General features: G+C 51.7%; 2 long non-coding RNA genes and 2 other non-coding genes across 5 annotated transcripts in view; 2 read left to right on the top strand and 2 right to left on the bottom strand.

Annotated features, from left to right (window-relative positions):
- Nucleotides 1-335: 335 nt before the first annotated feature.
- TRNAG-UCC lies at nt 336-407 on the top strand. The gene has a single exon. It is a non-coding gene; the product is annotated as a tRNA-Gly (tRNA).
- Nucleotides 408-720: 313 nt separating this feature from the next.
- TRNAV-CAC lies at nt 721-793 on the bottom strand. The gene has a single exon. It is a non-coding gene; the product is annotated as a tRNA-Val (tRNA).
- A 40-nt stretch (nt 794-833) lies between these two features.
- The window catches only part of LOC115618280, a 28,284-nt gene continuing 10,311 nt past the window's right edge, over nt 834-18,806 (top strand). The window contains exons 1-2 of one of the 2 annotated variants that reach the window (XR_003994776.1): nt 834-1,538; nt 2,259-2,334. This is a non-coding gene — a long non-coding RNA (uncharacterized LOC115618280). Of the gene's footprint in view, nt 1,539-2,258; nt 2,335-16,216; nt 16,301-18,806 lie in introns of those variants that run through there. The other variant, XR_003994775.1, reaches the window with a different exon arrangement.
- Nucleotides 1,830-3,280, bottom strand: LOC115618281. Its single transcript, XR_003994777.1, has 2 exons — nt 2,476-3,280; nt 1,830-2,338 (listed from the first exon to the last, which is right to left on the bottom strand). It is a non-coding gene; the product is annotated as an uncharacterized LOC115618281 (long non-coding RNA).

Here is an 18,806-nt window from a genome sequence, read left to right as displayed (position 1 = left end):
GGAGCGAGGGAAGGACCAACTCGGGCTAGAGAGAGGGGGATGGGAGGAACCACTGAAAGGTGGGGGGGGAATGATTGCGGGAAGACGGAACTACTCTCCCTAGTGAGGGGGGTAAAGAGAGAATTGAGGCTGGCAGAGGGTAAAACAAAGCACAAGGAGACTCTTATTTCGCCGCGCAGCCGCAGAGGTGGGTCCTTGATTCATCATTTATTGACGCCGTGAGGAAATTGGGGTGATATTCTCATCCCTCGCCACGCCACACCCCCCCATCGGGAGGATGGTTGGGTCCAATAGGTGAGCTTGCAGAGGGAGGACGGGGAAGGTCTTTTCACCCGGCGTTGGTGGTATAGTGGTTAGCATAGCTGCCTTCCAAGCAGTTGACCCGGGTTCGATTCCCGGCCAACGCAAGTTGTGTGTTTTTCATTGTCGCTTTTTTTTTACCCCCCTCTCCACCGGTTCCAAAGCGGGCTCAGAACGCGCCTGCACGCCAAGGGCCACATCCCGTCGCGCCCGGCTGCGTGGTACGCACCTCAGCCCCGGCGCTCGCCACCGGGGCGCGGCGGGACGGGGGTGCTGACCGGTGCTGTGGCACATGGCGCCGTTATTTCTCTCGCGCGGGCCCTACGAACCGCCGAGGGACGGCGGGGAAAGAAAGAAAGAAAGACAAAGGGAAGAAAAGAAAGAAAAAGCAACCCGCAAACAAAGCGAAACAAAAACTCGTGTTTCCGCCCGGGATCGAACCGGGGACCTTTCGCGTGTGAGGCGAACGTGATAACCGCTACACTACGGAAACCCGCTGTAATTGTGTGTCCTGGAGGGCGGGTGATGTTCGTGCCCTCCTGCGAGCCCGCGGGGCCGAACCCCCCTCACTTCATGGCAGCCTCAGACAAAACCTGCCCAAACCTCTGAGAAACGCGGGGTGTTTGTAAGCAATTAGTGTTAATTGCACTAATTAGTGCTTCCAAAGGCCCACCCGCCCCAGAAGGAGGCTGAGGCGCGTTCCCGCGCTGCGCTGGGCTGCATGGCGGCGGCGCTCCCCTCAGAAGGGGCCGGCTCCAAAAGGGACTTTGCCGCTTCGCGCTGACGGGGAGCCGAAGGGGCTCACCCCGAACCGGCCCCGCACCCTGCCCCGAGCCGCGGGGGCCACCGGCAGACCCGGGCCTGGCCTCAGCCCCCCGGCCCGGTTAAGGAGGCCGGGACGCGGGTTAAGAAGGACGGGACGTGCCGGTGCTGGGGCCACGTTGGAAGGAACAGCTCTTCCTGAGGCAGCTGCCAGCAGATGTCGGTAGAATAGTGCCAACAGGGAGCGGAGCTCCCCGCGGAGCTGCTCGGGCGGGAGAGGAGCAGCCCCGGCTGGGAGAGGACCGGCCTCGGGGCGCTCCCTTCGCTGGGGCCAATTTTCCCTCTCTGCAAACGAAGCTTCTCTAAAGCACAAAGGGCCGGAGTCTGTTCTCGTCACCGCTGTCCCCCCGAGGCGGTGCGAGCTGTGCAAGAGGACAGGACCGAGCAGGGCGACACGGTGCCAGCATCACCCTGCGGTGAGTTTGCCATCGCCGAGGTTTTGGGTCAATCCCACATGGTTCTAGGGATGTGTCAGTCCCGCTTCCTTTATCTTAACGCACCCATGGCAGTCACTTTTTTTTGAGTAAAACCTCAGCCCTTGGAATCAGGCAGTAAGATGAGAATCATTTTTCCTGCTTTGTTTTGTCTGTTGAAGTGTTTAATGCTCTGCTGGCCGCAGAGGAGAGCTTAGAAAGGGGAAATTTCTCATAAACCCAGATGGAAGTGAAAAGAACCTCGCTTTTAATAAAACTCGCTTTCAATAAAACTTACTTTTAACAAAATCTACTTTTAATTTTACAGTTTTGTAGCTGATCTGTTCATTTGGGGCTAAAAGGGATCGAGAGGAGGTTGTACCATGTCCTTTAACTCCAGTAATTTATCCTGATCTGACTTGCAATGACATTAGAACATGACATTAAAGTCCATGACAAACCTGCAGCCTTGGGACTTGTTTGCTTCACGCTGCTGTTGAACACCCTGTGCTGGGCTCCTCTTGCCTGCAGCTGGCAGAGCCTGCAGGGGAGGACTCTGGCAGCAACCTTTGCACTGTGCGTCAGGGGAGCGCGCTGGGGGCAAACCTAATCGATAGCAGCGAGCAAAGTCCTCTCCCTTGAGCAGGAGGAAGTGGATCTGTAAGTGACCCAAAACCATCAATGGAAAGACTCAAAGGCTTCTCGTTTTGTTTTCCTCCACAGGCCCCTTTCAGTCTGGTGATCCATGGAGAAAGGAGAGCTGCAGATCAGACAGCCCCAGGCAGGAAGCTCTTGGAAGGTACCTGTGGGAGGCAGAGGCAGAAATTAGATGAAACACATTGTGCTGCCAGTGTTAACTCCCAAACCTACAGAGTTAAGATATTCTGGTCATTAAGATATGTCTGGTCATTAAGACAGCTCTGGTAGCCTTGGCACATACCGTGTGGATGGGTTGCGGACTCTAGATCCTCCTCCTATGGGCAACTCTGAGGTCACAAAGCTCCCTCTGGGTGCTGGCTGCATCTTGCTGAAATGCCTCCTGGGGATGTTCTTGCTTTTCTTATGAAGATCCGTTGATAGTGGCCACTCAAACTTTGCCCTACAGGACAAAGAGACTGGCAGCATTTAGTCTCCAGCCCCTGACCTATCCCACTTACAACCCCTGCGGTGCTGCTCGCTGTGAGAGCTCTTCCCACCTCACCCCCCCTCCTCACTGACAGTCTTTAGAGCGCTAGGAAGGACTGTCACATAAACCCCCAAGGAAAAGAAAGCAGGGGGCTTATTTGGAGGTGGAAGATGGATCTTCTCTACTATTATCTGCCCTTTCTGAAGCAGGGAACCCTCCCCCTGCCAGTCCTTTCAGCAGCGCGCTGGAGGCGGCCATGCTGGGCTTTGTTTGCCTGACACGCTGCGATGGCTGTGGAGTCCCATCTCCCCTTTCCCTCCCTCTGCTCCCGAAGCAGCCTACATGGCTGTTCCAGGAGAGCGGAGCTCGGAGCACTGCCGAGCAGGAGAGCTGACAATCAGGGCTGGGAGACAACGCTGCCTTGCACAATACCCCCCCAATTAGCCATTCATTTCTGCTCCCTCTGAAATGGGGAGCACAGCCCTTGTGCTGGGAGATAAAACAAGAACGGCTTCAACAGCACTGATTTAAATTAGGTCAGGCTAGCTTTTGTGTGGCAGGGACCACACAATAGCAGTCACACGACTGTGGAGGGGAGCAGCATAAAGGAAAAGAGGCCAAGCAAGTGGCACAGATGCTGGGAGTCAGTGGGTGCTGGGAGATGAGGGGTGTATGCACAGGAGTGATAGCAGAGGGGCAGGCGCTCCAGCCAGCACGTGATGCTAATACATGAAAGGGCGCACATGGTCAGCGGGGGACAGAGAAGTCAAATATTGCCTCTACTAAACCAAACCTATCAGCTAGTTCTGCCATAGCAAGGGTGCAAGATCACAGCCGTGCTCTCCTCAGCCTTGGGCACTGGGCTGGTTGCAATCCTCAGCACTGACCATCACCAGGGTTTGCAATTTCTTTCCCCTCCGAAGTTCATCAAAAGCCCACACCTAACCTGAACCCCTGTACCATGAAATCCTGCACTCAAGTCTTTATTTATTGGCGGGTTTGGGGAAAAAACGCACCATTTTTCCCTCTAAATGATCTCTTAAGCCAGGTTCTCAAAGACCTGTTCAGTGAGAGGTCCTGGAGACAGTTGCCCAGGAGAGTATGAGCACTGGAGACTAGTCCCAGTTCCCACCCCAGTATCATTACTATTCATATTGCTGTTATTACAGTAGTTATGCAGATCCGTGTGTATCTGACACTGGGGGAACACAAGAGCTTTCTTTAGCAATAACACTGTGCTCAGAGCTATCAATAAGAGCCTGATCTTTTCAGGCCAGGCTGAGCAAGCTGTTGTCGTGGTCTAAATGGGTTTATGCAGTGAAGTCCATGTGCAAAGGAAGGGCAGGTGAGTTTAAAAGCAAGAGTTCACCCCTGCAAGTCTCCCAGGCAGAAATCTCTCACTCTGAGTGGTCTGTTGTGACCAAGATTGGGCTTCTACAGGTAAGAACTACTGACGAGAGAAACTGTGGCTGTGGAGAAGTTGAAAGCCATAATCAGCCATTTCATATGGCATTCTTCAGCCTTGTTGAATCAAAAGACAACCTGATACTCTTTGGCAGTTGCAAGAAAGAGTTCTAAAGATAATACTTTTAATTTAAGCCAAATGTTTAGTGTATTACAAAATCTTCATTTTCTTGCCAGAATAACAATCATTAGTTTCAACTCCTGATAGTAAAAAAGTGGGGGAGCCAAAGAACTGCGTGTGCCAGCCAGTGCCAAAAGGAGAAAATGAGGTTAAACCCTGAACTATCAGTTATTCTTGTTCTCTTTCATTTGTTTGTTCCCACCCAAATGACTTTTTTCAAGTCTAAGACAAGTTAGAGTCACGCTAAGGCCATCCTCAATGGCATGAGCAGTTCACAGGTTGATTTCAACCCACCAATTCCTCCATGTCTGCAGCCAGTAGAATATTCAGTGGCCAGAAGCTGATATTGGAAAGAGACACACTAAAAATAAGTTGTCCTTTTTTAAAGCAAGTGTAATTAAGCACTGAAATAGTGCCTGTTGCAGGGAGGTGGCCCTGAAGGCACCCAGCCAACAGGAGACATCTTGCTAAAAGGTATGTTCATGTTCAGCCAGATGGTCAGAGCTTTGATGCAAGAAGCTCCAAGTGAAATTATCTCCCCAGTTTATGTAGGGAGCCCGTCTGGAGCAACCATAAGAGCCCTAATTCCTCTCCAGATACAAATAGATGGTTGCTAGTTTTCACTGCTTTACTGCTATGCATATTTTTAGCCTTTTAGTTGTGAGAACACAACTAAACCAACACAACAACAAAGTCCCACTTGGGCTTTCATTTTGGTTTACTTTCTAAAGCCCTCGTCCACACTGCAGGGAAGACTGGAGGTGCCCGATGCCAAAAGCACTTCGTGGCAGCACAGAAATCTGTTACCTCATTTGTTCTGTCCCTTTGCTCACTTACCTCTGGTGCCTCTCCCTGCACATGAAGAGGCTGAAGAGGCAGGACTCCAGCTCTTACAAGTACCTTACAGATGTGAGCACTGTGGGTTCCAAACAAGAAGACATAAAAATTGCATCTAATCATGTTACTAGTACCCACATTCATATCTATAAATAAATCACAACCATACAATTAGGTATATGCAGCTAGAGATCAGCATGCTCAAGCAAAGAGCACAATTTGGGATGTTCCTGAGTGGTGATTTTGTACATGCCAGTATTACTGAGATGGACTCTATAACCCCAAACGCTCATTTGAGTGCTTCAGCTCTCCAGCACCCACCAAACCACCGCAGAAACAAACAGGTTTTGCAGAAGGCTGGTTTATTCCCTGGAGATTTATTTGCTGTTTGGGGTATTCTGATTAGTTTTTAACATTTATTTATTATTATTCTTATTGCTTTTGTTGATTTCTTCTTCTTTTATCAGCTCCGGCTGAGACGGGCGAGGGTGGGAGGAGGGTTTTGTTCCTCGGGAGATAACAGGAGGCTGTGTGTGTGCAGCCATGGTGACAAGATCCAGGGCGCTTGCTGGCTTCCAGGCGGTTTGCTCCCCAGCCCTGGCTCTGAGGGAAAGTGGGGCAGCATCGAGAGGAGCTTTTGTTGCTCAAGTGCTTCAGCTGTTGTACTAATTAAGCAAAGAGCTCTCGTGCCGTCCCACCTCCCAGGCCTGAGGAGGATCTACTTGGGCCCAAATGAGAGTCAAGAGGCTGTGCTGCTGCTCCTCAGCATCCTGCTCTCACTGGAAGGCTCTTCTGTTTCAGCCTTGCTGGGTGACCTGTGGCCAACCCTCCGCCTCAGATTCCCTGGCTGCAGGGGGGAGGAAATGAGAGAGACCAAGCTCAGCACAAGGCCAGATGGAAACTACTACCCTGCTGTTCGAGGTGTTATTATCGCTTTAATGCAATATGTTCCCAGCTTCTCAGATGTGCTGACTATCAGCAGATTGCTCTTTCCTTCTTCTCCAGCCTTCCCTGGATGTTATCCCTTTCTCCCTCTGAGATGCCAGCCCCTTTCCCTGAGCTCTCACAGCATTTCGACAGCCTCCCCAGTGTGCCTCTTTTGAGCCCCCTCCGGTGTCTCCAGAACGTGCTGAAGATCTGGTTCATCTCCAGATGAACCCTCAGCAGCAGGTATTGGGCAACCTGCACAGGGTGCTGTGGCCAGGAGAGCAGGGTGGGCAGAGGGCAGAGTTAGTGGGAGCTACACAGCCTCTGCTTGGCTCTGCGACAGGGATTACACACCTTACCAAAGCCCTGCACGTGTGTGGAGAGGAGAAGAGGCTGGAGATGTGGAGAGAAACAGATAAATAGTGTATGGAATAGGAATGCTGCAGGAATCCAGCAGCCCATGGAACTGAGGTCTCAGCTCTGCAAGATGCCCAGCCTCCAAGGGCTGAAGGTCAAGGCTGCTCCCTGTGCTCACTGAACTCAGTGGGATCCATCCCAGGATCTCACAGGGAGAAGTTTAGGGCCTCGCTGAGGAACAGATGGTCTCCTCTTGGGCCCCATCTGCCAGGCAACACTGGAGCAGTTGGGCTCTGCAGTGCTGAGCAGAATCTTGTTTGCTTTCCCTTCGTGTCAGCAAGGTGAAACTCAGTCCTGCTGTTACATCCCAGCTTTCCAGGAGCAGCCAGGAACTCGAAGGTGTAACCCAAGAGAGGGACAAGGCACCGCGGCATCAACCAGCCCTGATGTGAGTCAGAGTCTAGCCTGAGAAGAGTTGCAAGAGGTCAGGATGTTGATGGGAAGCCCTTCCTTCATGTGCAGCAAGAAAGCACGTGGCCTAAAGGAGAAATGTGGAGTAAAGTTTCACAAGGGAGGTGCCAGGAGCAACAGGCACGTGAGCCTCATCCGTGATGAACAGGTTAGTGCCTGGACTGCTCAGAAACATGCTGAGCTTACCTGGAGCCAAGTCCTGAGCGTGCACTCACAGTTCCTGAGCTGAAGGGGGAATGCCAAGGCAGCAGTCTGCCAGCTGAGACCCACATCAGTGTGATTTTCAGGGTGTCTTGGAATCCTGGGGAGCTCACTCACTGACCCGCAGTGTTTCTGGGCAGGCAGAAAGCTAGTGGCTGCTCTGGAAAAGTTCAGCCTTAATGCTGGGAAATCTCTGGTAGAAATCCTTGTGAGCAGGAAAGCAAGCCAGGGCCTGAACTGGCCCTTGTGCTGCGCTCTTCCCTCGCCAGCATTCAGACGTGAGGCAGAAGGAGTTGGAGAGATGGACCCAGAGCTGCTCCCTCTGTCTCCACTTGGGCACAAACAGTCTCCATCCGCCGGGGATGCGAAGTGTCTCGAGACAGTATTAAGCACACACAAAAATAGCAAGCGAGAGCAGCTCCTGTTTAGCAGCACCAGCCAAGATTGCTGCAGCACGGCTGAGAAAAGAACTTCACCACTTCTTTTGTAGGTTCTGGTCCTGAAGCCCAGCATCAAGCACTGCAGAGATCATGCAGCCGTGCACTAGCGCATGTTTTCCGGAGACCTTGGCCCCAGCAGTCGGGCTGCTGAGGTCCTGCTCTCCCGGGTTGCCAGGTTAGGCAGGCAGAGCTCTAATGGTGCTCGGTGAGTAGAGGGCACGGAGCACCACTTTATCCCCTCCCCTGAGGGTTCCCATCCGCAGAGGCTCGGGCTCAGGATGCTGCCTCTGTCAGCTCTGCAGTAATCAGCCCAGAGGCAGAAAGTGGAAACTTTCTGGTCGCAGCCACTTAGTTTCATTAGAAGCATCGAAAGAGAAAACAGGCCTCAGGTTGGGCAGTGAGAGACGTGCAAGAGGAGGGGGAGAGGGGTTTGCAGCTTTGGTTTACATGTCCATTAGCAGGTAAGCTTCAGCTAAGGGCTGGAGGAGGGAAAGAGGGGCAGAGAGACAGCCTGGAGCTGGGGCTCGGCACCTGTGTTGTTGGCATTGCTATCAGGAGATCATACAGCTCTGGAAAACCTGCTCTAACTCATGAGACCAGAAACAGGCCTGAGCAGAATTCCCATCCTGCTGCCCTGAGGCTCCCTCCTGCCTCACATCCCCTCTGGAAGAATTTTGTCTGAATTGCTTTCTAAAGCCTTGCGCACTAGAAATTGTATCCCCTTTCCCAGGGCTCTGTTCCAGGGCTAAATTATCCTTATCACTGCAAAGAATTTTCCCTCATGTCTAGCCTAAGGCGTCCTCCTTCAACACAAACATGATACTCTTCAGAGGTAGAATATTAAGGGCTGGAGTCGCTTCCTAATCACATATTGATTTCAGTGAAGCTGAGCTCAATGGGGAGGAGCCTGCTCAGCCTTGCTCCATCCCCCTTGTGCCCCAGGAGAATGTTTTGTGTTAGGCTAAATGCCTCTGTAAGTGCCTCTCAGCTTTGCGCTCCCTGTGAGCCATTCTGCACAGACACATTGAAGCATCGAGCACACGAGCAGGCCTGTCATCACATTGCCTGTTGGCAGCAGGGATGTTATCCGCCTTGGTCTCCTGGGCAGTGTGTGCCTGTAGGCCCTCCTTAGCAGAGCCAGCAGCACAGCCAGGCAGCAATTCTGCCTCCAGCAACAGTGCTTTACCCCTCAGCTCCACTTTCATCCAGGTCCTCATCCAAGAGCACAAACCAGTTCAACTGCAAACCTCTGAGCCCTATTTCCCTGCTTGGATTTTCCACTGAGCCACCTTTATAAAGCAACATGTGCAGCCCAGGGGCTTTGGGAAGGCTTTGGGAGGGCTTTGGGAGTGGGGCAGAGCTGTGCACATCTGGTAGGCAGGGAGTGGTTGGGGGTTTGCTCACTGACCAAAAGCAGCAGCTCGGATCTTGAATCAGAGATCTATCATTTGATGTCTTTTGTGGTTAAAGCTGCCTCACAGTATCTCCAGAGCTGAATCCTGTATCCAGCTCCTCTTCCTCTATGGGTAGCAGCATCTCTATCCTTCTTTCCAGCTTGGAAAGGGATCTCTTTGGCTAGGAGGGGAGCCCAGATCTATAAGATGCCATAGATCCTGCAGACCAACATCTGCATCTCTAGTTCTCACTGCCTCTGCAACAGCTTTCTATCAGATTGAAAAGGAGAGCTGAAGGGTTGATGATGACCATGACATAGCAATGTGGTGACTGAGCTTGCAGTTGAACTACACTTACTGACATAGAAGGCAGGGCACAGAGTGGGGTTGTGGCTCCTGGATTCTGCCTCTCTTTCCACCAGTGGCCCTGGCCAGATCCTCTTGCCTTTATATTTCTCTTTGTTCTGTAGCAGAACAGGGATCTGCAGCCGGGAAGCAGTAGTTATTTCAATAAATAGGGCAGGAAAAAGTGACCAAGAGGTCCCCAAAGAGCAGATCCCACATTCCTATGAAAAAGTACTGCCTCTTGTTCCCGATCTGTGCCTAGTTCATGGACACGGATATTCTATTATTCCCACATGGATAATCAGCTGCTTTTACGTGAGCTCCTGTCCACGAGCTAATCTTCCAGATAGAATAGAAGGTTGGTTTGTTAACCTTGGAGTTTTCAGCAGGATTAATCCCGTTGGGAGACACCTGAACCATTCTGGAACCAGCTCTGCCCTGAGGTGAAGAGGGGCTTGGCCAGGGAGCGCGGGCAGCCGGGAGCTGGAGCAGCTCCCCTCCGCAGCATGGAGCAGCAGCAGAGCAGGGGCAGGAAGCTGGGCCCCTGGCAGGGCTCTTCTCCTGAGTGAAGCAGATGTGAGTGCTTTTTTATGCCACGACCACGGTGTGCTCGTGAAGAAGCAAAAAGGCTCACCCAGATTTGCGGCCCGGGGTTGGGGCGCAGCGTCTTTCATTTTCTTCAAGGGCTCTCGAGGAAGATCTCATTGTACCTGCTTGGAATGAATCGTGCCAATCCCTGACCTGCTCACAGACTCCCCACGCTGGAGCTCATGAGATGCCATCCATTTTCCTCCTTCTCTCTGGAACAATTGATATCCTGGGATGGAGCTGCATCAACAGCCAGGACCTGATTCTAGGGAAGGAAATAGGCTGGCTTGGAGCCTCCAGGAACTGCATTCTCCAAGTCTCCCTGCCTGACAGCTCTGTCCCATTCCCCAACACACAGCCCTGTCCCCAAAGCCTCCTCCGTGCCCCATCAGCTGCAAGTGCTGCTCTGTTTGGGGCTACCTCAGAGCTGCTGACACAACAAAGCTGTTTGGGGTTTGGGCTGAGCACTCGGCATCTGAGCTCTCCTGTGGCTGCAGCCCATTTCTTTTGCAAGAGTGAAAGCAGTGGATGAATGAGCTGCTTGTGGCTAATTTTCAGGGATCCTCAGAACTGGTGCTATTAGAGCCCCGCAGCATGTAGGAGGTAAATGGCAGCACACGGTGAATAAAGCAGTGATATAATAGGTTTAAGTAGTCCATTTCCCTTTGGAGTGTTACTGATAACATGCCCAAATGTATACAAGACCATTCCCTTTATGAATAAGACCACTCTCTGGCAAAGCACACACTGCAGCTCCTCACAAAGGGGCTATTTTCCGTCATTTTTAGTCAAAAAAAGGCTTGGGTGTTTGAGTTGGAGTGGGGTGCAGGGACAGAGACAGAGGAGAATAAATGCAGAACAGGCGTGTTGGGGTTTGGACCAATGTGGTTTCCAGGAACCCCAATAAGAGGAACTCGTACACACAGAGAGAACACTTAGCACACATTTGACCTCCTATGTTAGAAGGGACGCTTCTTTCTTTGGAAGCATCATTGTCCACTGCCAGAAGTGAACAACTCTGATGAAACCCTAAAGTAACTGTTTGGAATTCACCGTATGAGGTGATTTCCACGGAGGGGTAACTCTGTTGGGATCTGGGGGCAACAGCATCTCATTTGTAGCAGAATAAATTAGATGAGGCTCACTAAGGATCAGGGTCCTAAATGGTAAAGATCCTGCTGGAAACCCGAATTGGTGATCCGTGGTATGTTTCGGTGTATAAACGTGGTCTGACTGATCCAGAGCAGACCATGTGTACTGGGATATTGTACCTACTACCTTGTAGTCAGTAGAGGCAGATACTTAGGACAGTGTACAAGGGAATGTAAAGAATAAGGCTTCTCCTACCTGTAGTCCTGTAACTTCCAGCAATCCACAAGGACTGCCTGGACGTTGCATCCAGACTATTAAGTTTAATCGCCGCTGATAGACCAAACCTCCATAAACTTCTCTAAACCCCTTTGAACCTCCTTATACTGTCAGTCTACACAATATCCTGTGGCAAATGAGCTCCAAAATGTAATGATGTGCTGTGTGATAAAGCGCTTCTTTCTGTCTGCTTCCACCTTCCCTGGTAATTTCACCAGGGCACCAACTTCTTATATTGCGTGAAAGAGCATCTGGGATGTCGAAGGGACAGAGGATCCCAGATTTTAGTGAGAGGTTGTGTGATTTTGCCTTTTAAGTGTTAAAACCATTTCTGAGAATGAAGCAGAGGTTCTACTTGTAACGCTGATGAAAATCCTGCCTCCGGAGCTCCTGTTGGTTCTTCAGCTTGTTTTTATTTGTTTCCTTTTTTCCTTTCACCTCTTCTTGCACACTGTGCTGGTCCCTGACAGAGCCACTTCTCAAGTTCTTGTTTACTCAGTTAGCAGGGGCTTTCTCTTTACGATATTCCCCTTTTAACTGCTCCAGCAGCTGAGGGTCTGTTGCTGGAGACACGAACACAAACTCAACCAAGGCCAGGCACGTTTGTCTGAATGACCTCTCTCTCCTCATTATATTTGTGATGGTCTCAATGTCACAAGTTCAAGTGCATGCACATGGGGTTTAATACAACACAGAGATGAAGGCAGGGAGATAGACTTCCCCGCTCTCCCTTGAGGCGTGAACATACTCTGCTGCTACTTGAGTGTGCCTTTTGCAGACAGCTCATTAAAAGTGTGTTCATTACACATCCCCCCAGCCTTGTGCGTCCTCAGGCAGACGTGCTCACACACCCCGTGTGCACACGCTGAGGGACAGCTCACCCTGGCACAAACACATCTGATTCCTCACTCAGACGGAGGCCTTGGCTCTAACAAGCGGTTGTTCGTTCGTAGCCTTTCTGCCCTCCACGGAGTTGGATCTTCCTGGTCACAGTGTTAATTTTCACTTCGATGCAGTTTTGAATGTGCCACCTCTTGCTTAAGCCTTTGAGCTGAGTCCAAATACCATTCCTTCTGAGACACCTGTATCCAATGTTCTGAGGTGGTGTAAAAGTGAGGTAAGAGGCAGAGGAAGCAGACCCTTTGAATCCTTCTCTTCCCATCAGGTACATCCAGTTTGCTACATGAAGCCATTCTCATCTGGCATTCTTGCAGGCACATGCTCTAGTCTGGAATATTAGGTAAAAGATAGTGGATAAGCATCTCCTGAAAGGAGTTTGATCCAGACAGTTAGTGAGGATGCATTACCTTCCTGGGAAAAAGGACACCAAGAGGAAATGGGGTTGGAGCTGGATGATATTTAAATGTCCCTTAACCAACCCAAATCCTATCATTCTGTGATTCTGCATCTTGTGGCCTCCTCCTGCCGTGTTCGAAGCTGCGATTCAGTGCTTTGCAATGCAGCGAGTTTTGCAGGGCTTGTCTGTGCCTCAGTTTCCCTTCGCGCTGAAACCTGGTTTAGCGTTGGACTTGGCAGTGTTAGGTTAACAGTTGGATGATCTTTTAGGTCTTTTCCAACCTAATGATTCCCTGATTCTGTGCCCCGTGTGCAAACAAGCAGGAACAGCTAGAAACAAGGATGTGAGTGTAAGCCTGCAGAGTGTGGGCACAGAGGATACAGTGCAAGTAGTGCAGAGTGTGTGTAAGGACACGGGTCTGAGGGAGGTGTGAGGAGCGGCTGTGTATGTGGAAGCCACCACGCGGGCAGCACTGTGGCTGCGTGTGCGGGGCAGGGATTTGAGGGAGGAGATAAGGTTGGTTTATATGGGAGCTCTGCAAAGGTTGGGTCTGTGCATGCAGTGGTGGAAAGCTTTCTTTCCTCGGCGGCTGGCTCTCCAGCCATAAAGGTGTCTGTAACATGAAAGAGAGTTTTTAAGCACACCTCTCAGATGCATGCTCTCGGCTGAGCTGCTCTGTAAAGAGGAGACCCCCCCGGGGGCCGGGAGCGTGTCTCTGTGAGCACGGAGCTGTTGTGTTGTGTGCGAGGTGTCTCTGGGTTGATGGGGGGGAGCAGGATTGGGCACAAGCAATGCGTGTGTGGGCTGGTATCGAGCACAGCGGGGTGAGCAGAGGCAGGGCTGTGCCGCGGGCTCCGAGCATCACCGCCGGGCTCTGCCCAAAGGCTCTGCTGTGGAGCATCGCTAAATTCAGCATGGTGCTGTGTGTCTGGGGTGTTTCTCCACACACCTTTGGTCCTGGCTGGGCATCGGGCCCTCCAGAGCCGGCACTTGTTGAGGAGCATCGGCAGGAGAAGAAGCGGTTCCCTTGGAAACCTCTGGATGCCCAGCAACAAGTCGCTGGCAGCTGCCATGTGACCTGGTGCATTAATCAGACGTGGTGTATGAATCAGGTCAGCCGGGGCCAAAGTCCAGCTCGCTCCCCCTTCACTCCGTGGCTAATTACCCATCGGCGAGGGCTGCTCGGAGTAGGGGGTGGAAAAACAACTTGAAATCATTAAATCAAACAGTGACCTTTTTCCTGTTGTGGCTTCTAAGTTCATCCCAGACTTTCTCCATGGGAAAAATCTGTCTAATCCCGTCTTCCACTGAAATGAGTTGAGAATGCAAATGAGTGAGGCAGAGGAGGCTCCCAAGGTGGAAAAGCCAGAGGGAATGAGGCTGCCACAGACACAGTGAGTTTCCAGGTCTCTTCTTGCAATAAGCCCTACGTTTCAAACGCATCTTCTGAATGAGTAACTCAGGCTTCAGGCAGTTTGGGCTTGACAGGTACATCTCATGTTCACAACTTAGATCCCTTTGAAAATCGAGTTTCTGAAGTCTCAACTGAAATTGCTGGCCAAAATGCCTGGTTAGATGGCCTGGAGAGGACTTGAATCCAAAGTCCTGCCTTATACAAAAGGCTACAGCTCCCAGGAGAACAGGCAGTGCCTGTGCATTTCTCACTCCTTCTGAACAACTGCAAAATGACTCTCCTTCATGGATACAGAGCTGGAGGGTTTATTCTTCATCACCCCTCGTGGGCCATTTCTTTAACCTCAGCGGGACCTTCCTCCACTTGACTTAGGAGCAGAGACTCAAAGGCTGGGGGGAAATCAATGATGTTGTAGCTGCAGCTCTGGGCCAGGAGATAGCAGCAGTTAAGACTAAGCTGAGAGCAGGTTGGGAGAATCCTGGTGAGCAAATGAGGTAAAGGGATCCAGCCGGGGTAATAACAGCCACGAGCGCTGAGCTCGGTCCCTTGCTTTGGATTTCCTTTTGAGTAGGCTCCTCGAAGGGAGTTGGGTGCCAAGTCTCACTGTCCTTTTGATGTATGTTCTGGAGGGACTCAGGCACGCTCAGCCTTTCCCATGAGATGCTGTTTACAGTTTCAGCTCCCATTCTTTTCACATTTCCCCCCAAATTCCTCTTTGCCTGGACAAAGCCAGAGCAAAACCTTCCAGATTTGGCTCCTGAATGAAACTCTCTCACAAACACACGCTCAAGGCCAGGCACTAGCCAGGCTGTAACATCTCCTTTTGCCCGTACACCGGTTGACATTCTTTGTGCTGAGAGGAACGCATTGCAAGGTCGTGGGTCTCCATCACCTCCTTCAAGAGGTCAGTGTTTGAGCCTCCCAGGTACTCCCTGGTTCACGTCAAACACGGGGGCATTCTGCTCAAAACCATCTTTTGCCTTTGCCAACAACAGAAACGTGGCAGTGGCTGCTCGATTCTTGGCTGAGGTGAGCCAAAGGACTTGGCTGATAATCCACAAGCAGGAAAAACAAGAGTTGGAAACAGAGCCCCTGGCTTTATTCTGGTGGTGCTGTGGTCTGAATAGCAGCCAGTACCACTTGAAAATGGGCTCCCTTCACGTCATCGGCTTTTAGATCTGGATCTCAAGAGCCCAATATTCATCCCCAGGAGATCCAGCCATAGCAGGCAGCAACCTCCAAAACCAGACCTGAATGTGGATCACAAGTATTACCTTGACCAAGCCTTTAACTTTGGCTCATTTTGATTTCTATCTAATTGATGTTACAATCATTATTTTCCCTTTGGTATCGTGTGATAATACATCCTGTGCACAGGATGCAGCTGAAGACAAAGCTTTACCCCAACACACTGACCATCTAGGACAATCTAGGGCAGCCTTGAAGAATTGCTGTCTGCCACCCGTGTATTTGCAGTCTAACACAAATCCATGCCAGCTGATGCTCCCTGCTCCAAGTCACAAACCTACGCCTGTTCCTGGATGTAAGGGTTAGGAAACAGGTTTGTTTTCACTGGCAAGTGATTTGTTCTTTGGCACACTCGAGGGAATAACTGTCTGACCTCCTTGCTCTCGCAACACGAGAGCCAGGTGGATTTTAGATACTCAGATCTGGTCTGCAATTCAGCTCACTATCTCTGGGAAGAAACGGAGGGCTGGGGTTTTATGTAAGCTCCGAGAATGGGACAATAAAGGCTGAGAATTGAGGGTGAAACTTGGTTTGTCCATTGGGCTGGGAATGGAGAAGGCATGAGCAATGAAGGCTGTGGGACACTAGTAGGATGGAAAGATCAGGCTGGTTTGGGTTTGGTCCTGGGAGGTACTGAGCAACTTACATCCACAAAGCAAAGGTCCCTGCCCATGGCAGGAGGGTTGGAACTGGATGATCTTTAGGGTCTCTTCCAGCCCAAACCATGAAACATGCAGCTCCTTGCTCACATTGGAGCACGGGAAGAGCCTCGGTAGCTCTCTGGGCACAGACGCAAAGCCTGTGTCCCCCGCGGGGATACATGTCCCCCCTGGGGATACCTCCCCAGCCCTCTTCCCCACCACTGCTCTATTTCCAAGGGGTCCAGGCGCCGCCAGCCCAAGGGACAGACCTGTTGCTGTCTGCCATCACTCCTCCGGCCCGCCTTTACGCCGGGAGGAGACTCTTACACTGAAGCGCAGGCAGCTCTCCATGATGTAATCTGTGCAATCTCGGCATTTGCAAGGAAAAGCAGCCTCCCGTTGGCCGAAGCGGCGAGTCCCCGCCCGGGTGCTCCTCCCGCCGCCCCCCCGGGGGCTGATAAAAGCCCCGAGGCAGAGGCCGGGCAGCTCTCCCAGCCCCTCTGCTTCCAGAGGTGACCCGGGACAGGTGAGCTCCGCGGCTGCGGAAGCGGCTCGGCCGAGGGCGGAGCGGGCTGAGCTGAGCCGGGGGACGCTGCAGGTGCCCGGGGGAAGGCGAGGGGCACCCCGGGCACCTGTGGAGCCGGTCCCGCCTCTGCCGGGGAGCCGGACAGCTCCTCCAGCGGCAGAGGGACCCCGGGTGGCTGCAGTGTCCCGGGGGAAGAGCCCCGGGGCAGAGGGGAAGGGCGGCGGGGGTAGGCGGGCTGGGCTGCCCGCCCCGCCGGAGCCGCGGATCAGCACCACGGACAGGGCCCGAGCCGCGCGTCCCGCCGGGGACGGGGCGGGCACCGGGTACCGGGCAGGGGCACCAGGTACCGGGCAGCAGGCACCGGGTACCGAGCAGGGATACTGGGCATGGGCACCGGGCACCAAGCACGGGCACCGGCAGCGGGTACTGGGTATCGGCACCCCCCCCGGCGGGTCGCGGCAGGACTCTCCCCCCGGGGAAGCTCCGCCAGGTCCCCACCCCGAGCCTGGGAAGCGACGCTGGACGGTTCACCGGGGCCGGAGGGGGCCAGGGTGAGTCCAGTCCCGGAGGGGACAGCGGCAAGTGGTTTCTGGCGGGAGAGGGAAGGAGCTGGAACGGGGAACGGGGAGCAGGCACGGCCCCGGTCAGCCCGCACGGTGCCCGGTGGCGGGGCACAAACACCGGTGTGGTTTCGTGGTCCGGCTGCTCTCGGGCAGGTACACACAGCGCTCCAGGATCACTCACTGCTGCACCCAGCAACGCTGGGTCTGCCGAGAGCCAAGGGCTGAGCGTCGGTGGAAAGGGAGATTGGAACAGATTTACCTGCACCTCCGCGGGCAGCCCTGAGCGCCCCCGGTGAGACACACGCTCTGATGCAGGTCTGGGGTAGGGCAGGGACAGAAACACTTCGGGAAGCCAAGAATGACTCTCTAGATCTGCCCCGTCTCCTCCAGTGTCAAAGCTTTATGCTGGGAAACTCCAAATCCCTGCTTTGAAAATGTGCCTGACTGGTGGTTCATCTGTAAAGTTGCTCTTAAATTCTCTAGTTTATAGGAGAAATGGGATCTTTCACCAAGATGCTGTTGGGGGTAAATTCTTCAAGAAACAGTTCTTTGAAACCCGTTTTTCTTCAGTAGTTTCTTCTGTCTGAGCACTCAGAATTGGTCTTGCTTTAGTGGGACATTTCAGGTCCCTCAACAGACATCTTTAAGTGCTCAATGGCTATAGCATTTTCCCAAAATGCTGACTGCCAACCCCCTCCCCAAAAAATCGAGTGGAATCAAATGAAACCAAGTTTTTCTTTTCTAATTTTGATAAAACTAAAAGAATAAAGTCTTGAACTCTGCCTCAGCGCAGATATTTGAACAATACGATGTAGTTTAGAAAAGATAAAATGTGAAAAGTCTGAAGTTAATGTTAAATGTTAAAAGTCTTGAAGCCCTTTGGAAATAAAGCATTTCCCAGCACTATTGTCAGCTGAAGTGACTTTGCTGCATTGGCTTTATCTCCGTTTTTGGAAGGTGAGACTATTCCCTGTTCACTGGAGATTCTCCCCCAGCCCTGTCAAACAGATGTTCCAGCACTTTGCTAAGCAGAGGCTCAGCAGGGAGAGGTAATCCAGGGCTCAGACTGGCCCCATCTCCTGCCTTCTCACCCCTATTTCTCTTCAGTAACATGGATCTCCGAGAGGAAAAGGAAACCAACTGGTCTCCATTTTAAGGAAATTCCTATTTGCTGTTTCAGACTTAAATATTTGGGGGGAAAAAAGAAAAACACTTGAAAAGAAAGTAGCTATTTCATTTAAGGCCTTGAATATACCACAGACTTCAGAGATATACATTCTATATGTTGAACAAGCTAATGGTGGAAGTGCTTGCCTGTGGAATTGGAGTGGAGAGATAAGAGATGCCTTTGTGTTATCTATCTGTAAATCCTTTAACATCTTCCATCAGTTGGGTGGCTACACAGTGGCTCCGTCTGTGGTCGTTCTTCAGTGCAACAGAACACGGAGGCTCCGTTTGTGCAATGCCTCCTCTCGCACATCAATAAAAGGGCTTTTTCCTTTGAAGTTCAGCTGTAACGTAAGGGCAAGAAATGTTGGCCTTTAGCTCCTGTCCCCAAACGGACACACAAAAGAACATGAGGAGAAGCCAGAAAATAATATTGCACCAAATCCCTATTCCTGCTTTTATGGGTTTGTGTCCGCATCCTGGGAAACTGATCAGCTTTCAGATTTCATTTAAAAAATAGGCTGGCAGAGGAGATCAGATCCTCCAATAACTGCATTTTGCATTGTGCATCATGTATTGCTTATCAAAGTCACATTTCAATTTGTAAGGGGCATATTTTGTCACCTTGGTTTTTACTGGCAGTTCTCTGGAGCTCTCAAACCAAACCCATCTCATAGAAGGACACGAGCCTGTCTTTCTTCTGAGAAATGCTAACAGAGAGGGCTCTGAAGAACAGGGCATTCAGGGTGAGATTTGAACTGAGCTCAATGTAATTC

The sequence above is a fragment of the Strigops habroptila genome, chromosome 20 (genome assembly GCF_004027225.2).
Source record: "Strigops habroptila isolate Jane chromosome 20, bStrHab1.2.pri, whole genome shotgun sequence".
Lineage (NCBI taxonomy): Eukaryota > Metazoa > Chordata > Aves > Psittaciformes > Psittacidae > Strigops > Strigops habroptila.
The sequence above is the reverse complement of the archived record's forward strand: the minus strand, read 5'-3'. Positions and strand labels throughout refer to the sequence as shown.